This window comes from Anas acuta, chromosome 3 (assembly GCF_963932015.1).
Source record: "Anas acuta chromosome 3, bAnaAcu1.1, whole genome shotgun sequence".
Lineage (NCBI taxonomy): Eukaryota > Metazoa > Chordata > Aves > Anseriformes > Anatidae > Anas > Anas acuta.
The window spans coordinates 92,721,107-92,738,893 of NC_088981.1; the positions used below are offsets into that span (position 1 = coordinate 92,721,107).

Here is a 17,787-nt window from a genome sequence, read left to right on the forward strand (position 1 = left end):
GGTTTTGAGTAATACAATTGTGAATACCTAAGAGCCTGTTTAAATCTATTAGTAGTCCACTAATGCCCATTCTCAACACCTGTCCTTTGAAAATGACCCATTGAAATAAAACTGTAGCCTTAGAAATGTGGACCAAATCTAAAGAATTCTGCATCTCTGGCACACAGCTACTAATTAAGAAAAAATCTGAAACACAAAACATTTTGTGATCTGTTATTCTCAGGTATGTAATAGGAATAAAGGTATCAAATATAATAGGATATATTGAATAATATAAATAAATATGTAAATATAGCACAGGTTAAAGTGTTATGGCTTTAACAAATTAAAGTTGTCCATTAAGAGCTAGATTTCTTGTTTGTAAACTGTTAAGAAAATATTGTTTTCAAGAATCCTACTGAATAAATGCCATCAGGATCGTTATTAGAAAAAGGATGAAGAAATGTTATCATTCAAAGTGGAAACGACTGGAATAATTAAGATTGTAATTATATCAGAAATAAATAATTGGGCATTTGTAGAGATTTCTAACTGTTTTATATGCAATAATTTTTCTTCCAGCTTTAATTGATAATTTAGCCTTACAGGTACGCATGGTAAAAGAGATGAAATAATGTGTTTGTAAAGACATACAACTCACAAAATATTAGTTAACTCTTCGCATGTTCATGATTTTTACTAATTTTTCATTGCTTTCCTATATTATTCTGGAACCAACATAGCCCCCCACCTTCATCATCAGGATGGATAATTTTTAGGTTGCTTGGGTCTGAACAAAGATGCTAATAATCTGTAAAATATTGACTATGCATACTGAAAGCTGCTATGTAAACCTGATGGGAGCAATTAGTTCATGAAATTAGATGCAATATCAGCATTTATATTTTACTTTAAAGGAATGTAAAGGTGTTAAAGGACTGGAATGAACTGTAAATAAAGAAATACTTTTGATTCACTTGTTCCTTTCTCCCTCCTTCTGTTGCACTCATCTTCTGTCTGAACTCCTTGCAAAAAACAATTGAATAAAGCCAGGAAATAACTGTTCCAGTGGTGTTACAGCAAGCCGTAGTTTACAAAGTGCTACTAAAAGTGAGCTATTTGTTTAGGAAAGGAGGCAAAGGACTGCAAGGGCTTGAAGATGCTATTGGTGAAACGGAAAAGGGAGGACTGGATGCCAAGGCCAGACGGGGGAGAAAGGCACTGCTGGAGCTGGCAGTCTGTGAGATGTACTGTTCTTTTGGAGATAAAATATCATCAAAGACACCAGATATTTAGGGTAAGGAGAAGATACACAGAACTGATCTGACACAGAAGGAAATCATTGTAATGAACACAACAGAAGGATCAGAATGGGAACAAAATAGACAAATAGTTATTCCTCAGGCCAGTGAAAATGCATGAAGGAAGATTTCTGACTCACAGAATCTGAATTTAACTTTACAAGGAAATTAATCTAAACTGATAAGAGTGCAGACATTTTCATCTATTTTTTTCCTTATTTTTGGAAGAGCCATGTTTAAAAATAATTGTGCTTGAATATTTGGTCTACAAATACCATTTTTTGCCTTAGCTGGATGCTAGAAGAGGGCAGTACAGCCAAACATTGTTAACCAGATAATCACAGGAAATTTGGGAGGCGTTTTGGTGGGATTTGCTATTAATGGAAGTGTTCTTTCCACTGCTTCTACTTCATTTTCCTAATGTTTCTAATGCTCTTAAACTACAGGGACTACCTTTTCCAGCAACTCATGTGAAAGGACTATGTAAAAGAATATTCTTAGAGCAAATCTTACCTTTTGCAGACAGTCTGAGGAAGAAATGTGCCAGCACATATCCTCTCTGTGGAAATGTATCCCCTGGTTCTCCAGGACATCAGGGTATTCCTGGATACCTTTGGCAAGAGGTAAGTGTAGTGGGAGAGAAATATAGGCCCACTTTGCAAATCCAAGTGTAGCTGAGCACTGAATGACATGAAACATGAAATACAAGGAACAGAAAAGACTTTCTTTAATGTAGTATTATACTTGATTTTGTTCTCACTGAACCAAAGCCAAAGTGAGTTTTCCACTGACTTCAATAGGAACCAGGGGAATTTGCTTTCCTGCAGGGAAAACAAATAGAGAATAGCTATGGAAGAAATTAGAAGGCTGCAAAACAAAATAAAATGCCCAAACCAAGACCTTGAGATTTTTACTGTGTTAATTTTAGCTTAGAGAAACATGCAATGAAGTTACGGTAAAAGATTAGATAAATCCCTTTTAATGCTATTACAAACTGAGCAATAATTTAATAAACATTTTTTCTAAAAAACTACCCCCAAATGATATGAAACAGTTTTAAAACTTTAATTGTATCATTATTTTCAACAACTCTGAAAGCAAACTGTGACTCATAACCACAGCATTCATCTCCCACTGCTCTAAAAGGTCTTGAGGGACCACAATTTGCCTTTCCCTTACTTGAGGGACCTATGAGGGATCATAATTTCATTAGGTATAGTTGATTGGTATTTTCTGGTACCTACAGCAAAGAATACCAGAGAAGAGTAAGTTCCAAAGCAATTCTTTTACTGGAGTTATGTTTGTTGCTGTGCTGCTGCCAAAAACCTTATTGCATTATCTAAAAGAAGAGGGAGATTTTAAAAAGTCAGCAGCAAAAATGTCTGGACTATTTCTTCTTGTTTTCACAGTTCTTTGTACATCTTTGTTATTCTGCTGATGACCACTACCTACTGTGCCATGAACTTTAGATGAAAAAGATTTATTTTACGAATCAAAAGTTAAATACCATGGCTGCTATGAGGTATTCTTAGTGGTGCTGTTCAAGAATAAACAAAATACTCTTCTAAGAGTAGAATGAAATTGTAAGGGATTGCATGGCAGATTTGGAAAATAGGTAAAAATCAGCTTGTTTCACTTTGCAAATTTTGGGTTACCACCTCAAAGACATACACCACCTCATATAGAGACATAACGTGTTAATGACCTAACTGTATAAAAAGTAGTTTTTTAAGGCTTGAAGTGCTCATCTACCTTTAACACTTCTTCCCTCATGGCAGTGACTCCCACTGACACATTTTGGTGCGTGCAGACCACAATGCCAAACTGAAAGCAAACAATGTTATCTCAGTTTTCTTGCCACGCAGTTAAACATCTGGGATTTTGTCATTGTTCATTCGGTTGTACTGGCTTTGCCCTTGTGAACAAATGTTGAATGGCTTTATTCTATGTTATTTCCTTGCTCTAGACAGTCTTTGTCTTCCTAATCCCTTCATTTCTCCTTAACTGTTTTTAGTGTTGTCTCACCACCTTTTGCTGCTGTGCATTTTCTGCTTCATTCCTCTGCAGGGAGAAGTCTCTCTCTATATCTCCAGCCTCCTCCTAACTTCCCTTTTTGAATTTGAGTTACAAGTACAACAGGGAATCCTTTAACAGCTTCCCTACTGGCTTCACGTCATCTCTGTTCAGAAATAAAACTGTTAAATAATGTGCTCACACACAGTTGTTGGAGGGGATGCAGACCATTGCTGCCTGTGGGACTTGTCCTCATCCACAACACAATAGACCATGGTCAGCCAACTCTCAACTGCTACAGTTTAAGCACTGCTCCTAGTAAAGCAGGCATCTGTTGGTGCTCTGGCTTCAATGCACATATTGAACCACACTAGAAAGTTTCCTTATAAAGTTTTACAGGTATCTGAGGTGGGGAATGTAGACCAGAAGGATTTTATGTTGGTTTTGGTGATCCTGGAAAACAGGGACTAAAGGGTGGAATATTTTCAAAGGCTTTTTTAACATTGTCTTTTGCTCAATTAATTCAATGTTCGAAGTTTATGAGCAATGGACTGTTTTCCACTTGAGTGTAAATTGTTTTACTTATTAACTTTTAGATGAGCATGATGAAAATTGAAATAAAGGCATCAGAGGTTTTGGACTAGTTGGTTTTGAAGACAAGCAAGGTCCAAGAGTTTTGCTCTTGAAATTCGATGATTAAGTGGCTAACAACAAGCAATTTTTTTTTTGCTTTGCAAAATATTTTCTAAGATGACATGAAAATAACATCAGAATACATACATGCACATGCAAAGAACAAAAGACATTTACATTTAAGGGTAATAATAACAAGTGGGTTCATAAAAACAATGATTTTTCTTTTTTCTTTTTTCTTCCAGCAAAGCCAGGTTCCTTCCCCCCCCTCCACCCCAATTAAACCATAACACAGAACTGCCATTAAGTATAAATATGAAGACACCATGGTAAGTATATGTACTTCTGGTATTCTTTGTTCTTAGCTTCCCAGATGATCCTTAGTATTTTTTGCCTGGGATACTGGGGTGGAATCAACAGCAATATTGACCATTCAGGTGACCATTTACACTATTTAATTCATGATGTCCTAGGACAGAGATTTTCTTTCTTGCTTGTAATACTTATTTTCATGGGTCTATATGGGCAACTAGAGCCAAGTGCTGCTTTCCATGCAAACACGGCCCAGAGAAACTCCAGGAGATTGCTCTGCAATGGGCTTATTCTAACTTTTACAGCAATTTCATCTCACAAGACTACTTGCATTTGTTTGCTGGATCATTTATTTTCTACAAGAACATATTTTCTCTCTGATGAATTCCAGTAACAATAAAATAAAAAGCTTATGCACTGGATTGGAGCATTTAGATGAGTAACGGGACACATATATATGAACAGTTAATTCCACTGCTTATGTAGTGCAGTTTTTGTACCCTTGCATCATTGAACAAAATGGTTTACTGTTTTCAGCCCCAACCAGTTTTCAGTTCTCCACAGCAGCTGCAAGCCCCCAGCTCCTCCTGCAAATCCTGGGAATGGTCACAAAGCTATTCACAGGACTCTGGCCCCAGAAGTCCCTCCTGGTGATGTGTACCTAGGAGAGGAACAACCTATGTATTGAAGCAGGATGGAGGCATCGTGGGGAAGTTTTATACTGTAATGTGGGACTGGAATGCAGAAGATCTGTTAACGTTCCTGGTTAAAATTTACCAGATATGATACAGCAAATTACAGCATTAGGCAAGCTGTTACCAGATCCCGGTCTCCATTTTCTTATCTATAAGATGAAGTTTATGAGCTACATTTCTACAAATCTTCAAAGGAAAAAGAACATAAAAATGTGTAATTATTGTTTTCCCTCAACGCTTCTGTAATCTTTTCTCTCTCAGCTATGAGGAAAGTACACATATTCAGGAGTATATGTACATATTCACTGTAATGTTCATGCTTCTCTAGAAAGACCACTCTATCCCTATCTCCACTTTGTATTCATTGGCTAGAGGTCTTTCATGTTGGAATTTTCTCTTTCTTTCCCTCTTTCTCTCTTTATTTCTTTCTCTCTCTCTCTTTCTCCTCCTCTCTTTCTTTTTCTTTCTTTTATTTTTCTCTTTCTTTTTCCCTTTTTCCCTTTCTTTTTCCTTTTCTTACCCTTTACCACTGTTAAAATATCAAAGCTGCTCTTCCCATTGGTCTTTGAAAACATGAGCAGCCTACTTGCCACGATCCTGGTGTGGAAGAAAGCAAACGCAAAAGAAAAGGTCATCGCTTTATTGCAAGGTGCAACAAATTTCCTCCTCTCTCCACAACATCTCCTGCTAGGTAAAAGCAGAACAAGACACACTTTCTGCTTGTTACTGTAATACGGATTGATCTGAAGAAACAGGGCCATTGGGTTCACAGGCCTCAGGAAAGGTTAAGTTCATATAGCTGAAGCTACTTCATCAATAGAATCATAGAATACTCTTAGTTGGAAGGGATCTACAAGGATCACTCAGTCCAACTCCTGACTCCATGGGACCACCTAAAAATCAGACCGTGTGTCTAAGAGTGTTGTTCAAACACTTCTTGAGCTCCAGCAGGCCCTGGGGAGCCTGCTCCAGTGCCATACCACCCTCTGGGTGCAGAACCTTTTCCTCACACCCAGCCTGACCCTCCCCTGTCCCAGCTCCATGCCGTTCCCTTGGGTCCTGTCACTGTCCCCAGAGAGCAGAGCTCAGTGCCTGCCCCTTCGCTCTCCTCGTGAGGGAGCTGCAGGCCGCCATGAGGCCTCCCCTCAGCCTGCTCTGCTTGGGGCTGAACAAACCAAGGGACCTCAGCTGCTCCTCATACATCTTGTCATCTAAACCCTTCACCATTTTTGTAGCCCTCCTTTGGACACTCTCTAATAGTTTTATGTCCTTATGTTGTAGTGCCCCAAACTGCACACAATACAATATGATGTACCCCAGGACATGTCTGCCCTTTGGGCTGCCCAGGAACACTGCTGGCTCACATTCAACTTGCTGTCAGTCAGAACCCCCAGATTCCTTTCCAAGGGGCTGATCTCCAGCCTCCATTCACTACTTTGTCTGCTAGACACGTTACTGTGAAAATGATTGCTGAGATATTTCATTTTCTACATCTCTCTCCCCCTTTGAGTTAAGGTTTTCCCGGATGAACCATAAACTTAAAGCTACTGGACGAAGGGAAATTGGGGCTTTAATCCCTTTTAGCTGCCAGCAGACAACCCTCTGTTCTGGTCTTACTAACATCTCTCTTCTCAGAAAGACAGAAAAGGGAGAGAGGAAGCTGAGTATAACAACCATGCCCAACCTTCCCCCTGAGGTCTGTAAGGCAAATCAGAGACACATTTCTGCATGTGATGTGTGACTGAGTTATGAGGACAGGAGCAAATGAGCAATGGGCTGGTTCAGGGAGGTAGGGGGGTACAGAGGGGACAGGCTGGTGGTGAGCTGCTCTAATGAGGCAGGTCAGGATACATATTTATATATTGTATATTATATATGTATTTCTGGGTCAAGCAGAAGTCAGAGAAGCAACTAATAAAAGCTTATCTGAACCATGGTGTGTGCTACCACTCCTTAAGACTTATTGTTACTATTGTTATTATTATTACCCCAGAAATAGTGTATTTCATGGTTTTAACCTCAGCTCAGCAATACTGCAGAAACAATTCCTTTCACTTTGAAGGCAAAAGTTACAAATGAGTTAAACTGACTGATGTAACTGTTGGCGGAAGAAAATTACTTGTCAACATGGATGCATTACACACTTCAAGGTGTGCAGCGTAACTATTGTTTTCTGCAAAGGTATCACAACCTGTTCAGCTAACCAATGATGAACACCCAGTGAAAATGAAGTTGCATTAATTTAGGTACTGGTGCAATAAACAAGACTAATTTGACTTTTAACATGCTGGAAATGTGGCAGATGCTTTAGTCATCATTGCCAGCTGTTCCGGTTTTCTGTGGTGAGGAAGTCTTGATGTGGGTTGAGAGACGAGGGGTTGGTAAGCAATGCTCAATATCTGTTTTCAGAGTAAGTATGCCTGTGAGTGCTGGTAGTGGTTTTGGTACTGAGATTCTTGTCAGAAAATTCCCTGTAACACATTCCATGGGTGAAATTTATCCTTGCCCCCTCACTTTGAACTGGTTCTTCAGGACTATTTCTTAGGAGATGTGAGCTGAAATCTGTCAGAGATTGTGTGGTGTGTGGTTCAGCTTTTGTAGGAATCTGTATGTGCATAAACAAAATGACAATACGCAATGAGGTTTATCAATGATTTTTCCTAGAAGTGCTGTCCTCTATTAATCATTTAGGGGAACTGGAGTGAGAGGGACAAGTATTTATACTTTAATATTAGTGTTTAACATTTCCAGTTTCTCTATTTCAGTGAGGAAAGATTCAGCCCACAGATTGGCCTCTATCCCTGTGTAAAGGGTGAATATGTGAGAGACTTGTAAAAGACCCTCTTGTGAGTTCTACTCCTGTAAACACTAAGTTGTGTGCACAACTGTTATGGCTAGTTACATGTATATGTAAAGCTTTGCAGAGTTAGGTGATGATTTCAGAGCATGACCTTGTTCAGAGTCTTCTGTAAACCTTTCCCTTTTTACATCTGGTATTTGTTGTTGAAGATAAAGCAAAGGCTAGGATTCTTCCATTCTTTTTATTTATATGAGTTTTAACAAGCTTTAGGAAACCTTTTAGTGGAAAATTAATTTAATTGCTATTTTACAGCAAATTTTCCTTTATTTTCAGTGTTGGAATATTAAATTTTCCGATGTTAGGAAAAGCCCAGTTCAAGCCTGATTACATTTCTTATAACGCAGCTTTGCTTCAGTTACTTGCTCAGAGCACAGAATAGATGATGCTCTCTTAGGAACACCTTTTCAATCTTCTGCTGACTTCAGTTGGTGGGTATAGGTTTTCTTAATTCATTATATTTGATCTGCTACTAGAAAAAAAATAAACAACAAACACATTTACTTTCTGAAGGGCGTTTGTCAGACAGGTGTTGCTGGAGTAGCTTTTATGTTTCACAAAGATGAGACAGTTTGTTTTGATGGTGCATTGTATGGCAAAGAAATACTTTCATGTCTCCTTCTTAGATGTGAAGCTGAGGAACAAGGGAACTATGGTGGGGAGAAAGAAAAAAGAAACAAAACTCTGAAATTTATGTTGAGAGTACTTCGCAATACAATCTGTTTTCCCTGCTCTATCAATCAGCCCTTCAGTCTGCTGCTCACACTAGGAAGCTTGCACATAGTGGCTGCTCACTGAAGACCTCACATTAGCTACCTGCTCAAAAGCACACAAAGAAATAGGTTTTCTAGGAAATCTTTTGAAATAAACCCTAATGGGAGTTTTCATATGAGTAATCCACTGGGTGGCAGAAGTACATCAGAAAAAAACTTGCTTAAACATAAATAGAATAGAAACGTATGGACATATAAGTTTAGCCACCATTTAAACTATTGTGTAGCAACGCTACCTGAATTTTCCACCTGAGCTGAATGCATTTGAAAATAACATATCTCAAGAGATAATAAACAGGAAAGACTTTTTTTTAATAATAATAATAAAATAAAATTTAAAAAAAACACAACTTTTTTCCTTTCCGTATGTAAGCAGAAGTAAGCTTCTGCATGCTCATATTCTTGTCCCTTTTCTTTTTATTCTCCCCCTCTGAGATTTTCAGAGGGGGAAAGGACCTGGGCTGTCTTGTCATCCCATGCATTTCTTCCTGCACCTTTTGGAGGATGAGCACTGGTGCTGAAGCTGGGGACTTCATTGTGCTCACTGCCTCAGCTGCTGTTGTCTTGCTCCTTTGCACAGGAGAGATGTGATGAGGATGTATACGTCTTCTACCTTCTCAGTGTTGCTATACTTAAAAACAAACAAACAAACAAACAAAAAAACTTGACTGTCAGTATTGAGGATATGCAGATCCTTTTCCAAGGTACATGTTCCCAGGTAATCCAGGTCTCTAGGTTGGTTGCTCTTACCAGCCAAAGCTGTCCCTTTGTTCTGCCTGGCTTTGTAACTCAGGGCAGGTTTGACGCCTCAATGGAGGAGTCACACCGCTGATAGTACAGTGGGTGAGTAGTTAAGAGACTTAGAGGGCAGGTGATGATTTTCATAGTAATTAAGACCACCTGGTATGGTTAGTCTCCACAACTGTATTCATTGCACTTTAGGTGAGCATAGTGAAAATGGAGATAAAGGGGAGAAAGCTTGTATGGACTAGTTGGCTTTGAAAGTGACCAAGACCTAAGAGGTAAGTTTTCATCTTTATTTTTTTTTCTGCTAGGAATATGTTTCAGTCTATGTGGTTCCCTGTGTATGTGTAATTCTGCCAGAAGCAGACTAGCCTAAGATAAGATTGTGATCCAGTATGCTTCTCATGTCTGTACACCTCCTGTTATGGCAACTGGACATAATTCCTCTTTGGAAAATAACTTGGAATAACTAATCCATCTGCTGTAAATCCCAGAAAGCGTAGGGCTCACCCAAAAGATTCAGGGGGTTTAAAAGAATATAATATTTTGGTTTACCTCCTGTGTTCTTTTTTATTTTATTTTTTGTTCTTGTTAATTTGTTTTGTTATTTAAAAACAAATTTAAAAACTTTCTTTATAAAATATGCAAGGAAGAAATAGAACCACTGTTGTCACTACTTCACTTTTATTTTGTTATAGTGGATTTAGCCTTGTTGCCAAAATTTGTCCTTTATATCTGCTGTTCAAATAACCCTGCTTCAAATCTCCCTCTGTTCCTTCTCTACTCTCTCTGGCACTCCTGATTTCTTCCACTGCCTGGCCAGCATAAGATGCAGTAACCAGTACGGTTAGTCCCCACAAATGTTTTTGTCCTATTAAAATCAGTGTCCAAGAACTTCTTTATTATGTGTTTTATTATTCTGAGGATGTGAGGATTGTGGCCCTTTGAAAAAACCACCTTGCAGGTGGGCATAGTATGTGGTGGAATGGGTCGTACTCAGTATCTGAAGGATTGCCTTTAACTGTACGTGGGGTGACTGATCTGGAATGCCTTTATTTTACCCCCTCAGAATGTGAGGATAGTTCCCAATAACATTTTTCTAGAATTCTTTCTTTAGAGGACAACAAATGCCAAATCATAATAACTAAAATGAGGTCATCTATATCAGGCCCAAGCTATTCAGCAGCACACTGAAATCTCTGCAAAGAATTGGATGAAAGAAACAAACTGTTGAATCTTGCACTGGCATGACTCCTACTCCCTTTTTTAAACTAATTTCTTCTAGCTGTATCATTCCACTTTGAACACCACTGCTAAATATACACAACATTATGAAAATGTGACTATTTTTTAACTGTCTTAAGTTGTATACCACATTGGCATATACTTTTAGGCAAAACAACTTATAGCTAAATTTTACCTAATCTTCAAGTTAAAATCTGAGGTTGTGATACTGTTCAACCTGCATGGAAGAATACATATAATTTTTTATTCTATATACAATTTTATGCTCAGCTTGATTTATCCATATTTGATGATATGTAGAAGTTGGTAAATAAAATAAGCTCTCTGCACACAGCTGTGATAGCTGCAAATAGTGTTGCTTTTTATTTAAAAAAAAAAAAGAACAGTAATCATAAACACTATGTGCTAACTAGTACTAACAAATAAGAACAGTAGGGGTTGGAAAAGGATATTTTCCAATTGCGTATGTACTTTTATGCAAGATATAAAATAAGGTAGTTTTCTGGGCACATTCAATGAAGGCTTGTGCATTAATCTGGTCCAAATGTACTGGACAGACTTAATTCTCCCAGTCAGCCTCAGTTCTGGGGGTGGTGGCATGGAGGGACCACAGCAGTGTTCAGCCCTGTTAGAGCAGGGTCCCACTGAGTCTGTTTCCCAGTGCATGTTTTCACGTAAGCCTTCATCCAAGCCAGCATCTCTACTGGATCCACAATTTGTATTTTTAGCAAGGAAAAGCTGAACATGTGAATGATAATATCTAAAAAAATAATAATAATAGAAGATCCAGAAAATAAAATAGCAAGTTTTTTTTTTTTTTGAAGAGGGGGGGAGTCAGGGGAGTGGGGAGTATAGACATGTTAGATAGATTGATGTTAGTTTCATTTTATCAAATATTCGATTTAATCAGAATTTGATCGGGGAATACCTCTTCATATTCCATTGAGCTCTGTAGGGCTGGTGGTCAGAAGTTTCAAACCCTAGTGGGGGTTGAATTCTGAACATACTGCCAGGGACACTTGGAGTGCTCTAATATATTCAAATGCTGTCACATTGTGAATTATGTTTATTTTTCAACCTTGCTTTCTGTATTAAGGAAAAATAGAATTTAAGACACACTACACTCAGCTATTGAGATGGAAATGTTTTTATTTATTTAGAGAAAACACAGAATTATTATCTTTTGCTTGTGCTATTTTGTTGTTCTCGTTCCTTTGTCTATTTAAATAAACAATACCTTAACACAAAGTATAACTAAACAGGCACATCATTAACTTATACAAAAATCAAAAGAATACTCATGGGCTAATGCTGTTAGTCCAGGAGAAGTTATGGCTTTAGTGACATTGCATGATGCTGACATGGGCTTTGGAAGTGAAGTAGCTTACAAAACTGCTTCTATCCAATCTAAGCATATACATTTTCCAATGAAATAGTCCAAGTTTTCCAAATAAAAAATGTTGAGTGGAAGGACATGCTGGAATCTGAGAAAAAAGCCAGGGTGGGGGAAATGTTAACTCACAGAGCAATTGACTAATGCTGGTTGGTCCCTGTCCCATTCCCCACTGACCTTTCAGAAACCAACCCTGGAATGACTCATTCTGCAGTCCCACCTTGTCTTTCCTCCCTCCCTGTGGGGCTGCTGAGAGGTTGTAATGACAGTTGTCTTCATTTGGCTTATTCATAACAACATTTTATGTTTTGTTTATTTCTTTCCTTAGTTTATTTTGTTTTGCTTTTATTTCTTTCCTAGCTCATATGCAAAACCATCCCTTCCCTTTTCTTGGCTCTTGTTAGAATGCATTGTATTCTTTCATTTGTATAATTCATTGTATGTAAAATTATACCCTTATAAAAAGAAGCTCACAATCATTTCTTTTCTTCTCTAAGGTCCATTCTAACATATATATTTTTTGAAGTTTCTTTAAATGACTTTTTATTTCTCAGCTGTCACCCTTTTAATCATTTGATTCCAGTTCACCATGATACTTGTAAACAAAACCAAAACTACCAGGCAAAACCAGCTCAGTGCCACACAAAACATACTCTGTCATCTTTTTCCTGTATGCCAAAGGGCAGTACCCAGCAATGATGAGAAGAATGTTAATATCTGCTGATCTTTAAGGAAAATATAATTGTCCTTTCACTTGCTAAGTTTCCAGAAATCAAGTCCCTAAAGACACTGGGATCAGCTTTTATGCTACAGTCACAATTTTATTGCAGCAGTTTATTGCCTAACCTTGAGTAATAACAGGATGGACTCGATTATACTTAGAGCAGTAGTAGCACTTAAAATTACAGAATTGGAAAGAAAATTCATGCCTGTTCTCTGGAATACCCAGGGTCCAGAAGACTTGAAAAGAAGTCAGAAAATCATTGAGACATCGCAGCAAGCCACCAGGGAGCCAGAGAAGCCTTCCAGCACTGAGTCAGCGTGTCATTTCAGGAGTGTATATTTCCTCAAATGCAATTCAGTTTTATTTACTTTATCCTGATTTTTTCCCCCTACCTTTTTCCACGCTTTCCATGTTTTCCTGGCTCTATGTTGATATTTTCTCTTTTGAAAGAGAAGTAGGGGAATAATCCATTTACTTACTGGGAACTTGTGTGTGTTAGGCAGCCTAAGAGGGAAAAATTAACAGTTCTGGAGATTCCATAAGTATGCTACCATGGAATTGTATCTGTGTTGAAAATACTCATTAAATCTTAGACCCCTCTTGAGTGTTTCTGATTAACTTAAATGTTAACAGCCTTTGACAAAAAATCTCTGTTATCTAATTTCTGTAATAAAGTTATTCTTTTGTTTATCACACTTTGACAGCTGTCTTTATGCTCAGGTAATTAAGTAACTAAATGGTTGACAAACTGTTAGGATTAGAAATATTCAGTATAAAATTAACTTATGGTGGCTGCTTCTTGGAGCTGTCAGGAAGAGCATAATAAAATCTGGGTGCTTATAAAATAATGGAATAAAAATAAAAAGCGTGTGTGTTAGTTGTAAAATATGCTCCTGGAAAAACATTGCAAACCTTGAATAATTCCCAGCACTGTCATTTATAATACTGGAAATCATGATTTTTATTTTATATACACTTATGGATATAAATGGATTTTCATTAGACAGTAAATATATAATATCTTGAACAATCTGACAGAAAGTACAATGCAATGGGAGTACTTCTCACAAACTTCTGTTATACTTTAGTAAACACAGGACTTCTATGTGGGAGGCTAGAACATGAATTAAGCAGTTTACTTAGTTAGCAATGTGCTCCTTAGTTTTATATATCCATTCACTTACAACCCACAAAAAACAACGGAACGCCTTAACTGTTTAACAAATTTGATTTCCTTTTATGATAAGATCACCCATCTAGTCAATCCAGGGAAACCAGCTGATGTAATCTTTTGGGCTTCAGCAAAGGTTTTGACACTGATTCCCATAGGATCCTATTGGACAAAATGTCCAGCATACAGCTAAACAAAAACATCACACAATGGGTGAATGGGTAGGGCTCAAAGGGTTGTGGTAAATGGGTCTGCATCAGGCTGGTGGCCGATCGCTAGTGGGGTCCCCCAGGGCTCCATTTTAGGGCCAGTTCTCTTCACTGTTTTCATAAACTATTTGGATGTAGGTGTTTTGAGCAAATTTGTTGATGACGCTAAACTTGGAGGAGTTGTTGACTCTTGTTGAGGGTGGAAAGACCTTGCATAGAGACCTGAATGGATTGGAGAGCTGGCCAATCATCAATTGCATGAAGTTCAACATGAGCAAGTGCCAGGTCCTGCACCTGGCTATATGTACAGACTGGGCGACGAGACGCTGAGGAGCAGCCCTGCAGAGAGGGATCTGGGGGTTGTGGTTGATCGCAAGTCGAATATTGTTGGGAATTGGCATAATTGTTCGATCTAAGCTTGCTTTAAGCAACCAGGGTAGGCCTTAGAAATCTCAGGGCCTGCTGTAGCTGAGCAAACCAGGCTGCCAGAGTAACTGTGAGAAGCTCCCACGGCAATGACTCCCACATCACCCAATTAAGGAACTCAGAAAATACTGTTATCAGCAGCTGGCCTCAAGGACTAGGCCTACGTGACCGTTAAGCACAAAGGGGGTTGTTTTCCTAACTTCTAATCAAAAAGGGGGGTTCTTTTCTTGCAGGTGGTGTTATTTTCTTAACAGTTTGTCTGGGTGCTTTTGACCAATAATCTTGTGTGAAACACTGTCCACCCCTGTAAAATTCACTATAAAAGTTGGGCTATTCGGGCAATAAAATGGTGAAGCATGATCTGACTCTGCTGGTGTCTGTCGTGCTTTCGGCCGTGCTTCGCAACAGAATATGAGCCAGCAGTGTGCCCTGGCAGCCAGGAGGGCCAACTGTATCCTGGGGTGCATCCAGCACGGCATTGCTAGTCGGTCGAGGGAGGTGATTATCCTGCTCTAATCTGCGCTGGTGTGGCCTCACCTCGAGTACTGTGTGCAGTTCTGGGCATCACAGTACAAGAAGGACATTAAACTGTTGGAGAGTGTCTAGAGAAGGGCTACAAAGATGGTGAAGGGCCTAGAGGGGAAGATGTATGAGGAGCAGCTGAGGTTACTGGGCCTGTTCAGCCTGAAGAAGAGGAGGCTGAAAGGAGACCTTATTGCAGCCTACAGTTTCCTCACGAGGGGGAGTGGAGCAGCAGGCACCGATCTATTCTCTTTAGTGACCAGCAATAGGACCTGCAGGAATGGTGTCAAGCTGTGACAGGGGATGTTCAGGCTAAACATTGGGAAGAAGCTCTTCCCTGAGAGGATGGTTGTGCGCTTGAACAGGCTCCCCAGGGACGTAGTTATGGCAACGAGCCTGTCAGAGTTTAAGAAGCATTTGGCCAGTGCTCTTAGTCATATGGTCTGAATTTTTGGGTAGACCTGTGTGGTGTCAGGAGTTGGACTTGATGATTCTTATGGGTCCTTTCCAACTTGGGATATTTTATGATTCTGAATCTTAAAAAAAACAAACAAACAAAAGAGAGAGAGAGGGAAGTAGAAAAGAAAGTGGACCTATATGACCCTATATTTAAATCAAGTCACTGACACAGATGTATCTCAGTCTCAAGTGCTAGCCCTAAGGAAACCTATGGCAGTTCCGTCACAGATTTTCAACAGGACCAGATCTCACTCTTACAAGTTCTTTCTGTAGCACAGATGCTGTGTTTTTCATGTCTGATTTTGTTGTTACTCACACTGGCTTTTTTTTTTTTTTTTTGGTTTTAAGGACAGTGGTGCATAAGTTATAAGAACTTAAATATTATTAATTCATAATTAATATGAAAAACATATTGTTCTTAAAGAGTTAAATGGACTTTTGACTTGGTATTTCTGAAGGCATGTAGTAAACGGGGCTACTTTATTGCTCTTAAAATTGGAAAATTAAAAAAAAAAAAAAAAGGTGATTTGCTCTTCAAGTCCAAAGTGGATAAAATAAGAGTTGTGGGCATAACATGCAATAATATATAAATAAATAATGCTAGATAAGAAGAAAAGCTATTAACTGATAAATAAAACTGGTAAGAGATTGCCTGGACACTGTGGGAATTCTTTATTGTTGGGCATCTTTAAGAATAAATTAAGCAAACACTTTGTAGAAATTATTTAGGACTTGAACTATGATTTTCTGAGGTTCCTTGACAGCTTTTTTTTAATTTTTTTTCTTTTTTTCCCCCCGTTTATAATTCATTGATTTACATGTCCTCATCTTGCCTTAACCTACCATTTTTAAAGAACTAATAGTAACGAATGACTTCTACTGACTTTCACTAACCATTTTAATAAATGATGTAAAATTATTTTTTGGACTTTTTTTTTCTTTTCTTTTCTGTAACCCTTAGTAATCTACTGTCTTCCATCTGGCACAAGCAGCCACATTCATCTGCTGAGTTGGGTTCACTATTTGATTATAGGTTTAGCCTTTAGTGGGACTGAGACTGATGTGATCTAGCTTGAAATTCTTTGAATGTTTCCATCTACTTCGTGGACTTTTCCTTAGAGGAGACAGAGTACAACTGCTCGGGTAGTACCTCTGTCTAGGTGAGCTAAAAGCCTTCTCTGGTGTCACTGAAAATCTACTTTGCAAAGTAACTTCACAAAATTCTTAGAAGTCATCCCATGTTCATGATGAAGTTATTCTCACTAGGTTTGCAGCTGAATATATAACTACTTTTCACTTTCTAGCATTCTGGTATTATTTGAATGCATATTTAGACAGCTTGTGAATTCACAGGCATCCTAAGTGGCACTGCAAGAATCCTAGCTCTACGTACCTGTCAGTTCTGTATCCAGTAAGTTCATAACAAAAATGAGAGATCTCCATAGTCACTAAATAAATGAACTTTCATGGCTCTTTCTAATTTTTGGCTTTAACAGTTTCTGTTCTGTGCCTGTTGAATTTTTTTTTTTTTTTTTTTTTTTTTTTTAGTAGAAACGTAACACCTTATCACAATTATCACAGGTTTATGTCAAGTAGTTAGAATGGTTCTGGCACGGCATACTTCTGAAGTCCTTTCATCCTTCAATCTTCTGACTGTTTTCCAGTCCAAAAGAGTAGCTTGTATTTTCTGCTCTGTAAAAATTTCATGTGAAGCTCCTGTAAAAGTCTCTGCACCCTCCTCACATCTGTAGGAACTTTCCATTATTTTACTCTTCCATATTTTTGGACACAAGGCTCCAGCCCACCATTGGTGACTTTTTGTCTGAGGAAAATTGAGAGATCTTTTGTAAATGAGCATTATTTCTTACAAATTTAAACCCTGGCTTCTAAAAAGTTGTGGAGTACTTTCCACTCCTACCAGATGTTCCACCCATGTTTTATGGGAACAAATGAAGTCATTTGAGGATGTGAGGATGTTTTTTGATCCTCAGGACTTGAGTTGTACTCTTTACAAACATCTGAAATATCCCTAGTGCTTTCAAAAGTCTAAAAGGCAGTTTGCATCACTGAAATAATCCATAGGTTATCTATATCAACTGTTTTTATCCCCTGTCCTCCCCCCTCTTTGAAGGATATCCATATGTGATATGCGAGAAAATTATTGGGTAAATGAAAACTATATTTTGGTCCTTATTTTTTATCCAAAGTGTCTCTTGTATAATAAAGTGGGTGATCTATGTCTCTGTGAATGAAGACTTCTGTAAACAGAAATCTTTATGTCCCTTCATGCCTGTATCAGATGTTTGATACAATTGCGATCATGGAAGATCA

General features: G+C 38.3%; 1 long non-coding RNA gene across 1 annotated transcript; it reads left to right on the forward strand.

Annotated features, from left to right (window-relative positions):
• Positions 1-1,630: 1,630 nt before the first annotated feature.
• LOC137854640 (uncharacterized) lies at positions 1,631-13,362 on the forward strand. Its single transcript, XR_011095309.1, has 4 exons — positions 1,631-1,907; positions 4,177-4,255; positions 4,803-9,585; positions 12,895-13,362. It is a non-coding gene; the product is annotated as an uncharacterized lncRNA (long non-coding RNA).
• The last annotated feature ends 4,425 nt before the right edge of the window (positions 13,363-17,787 follow it).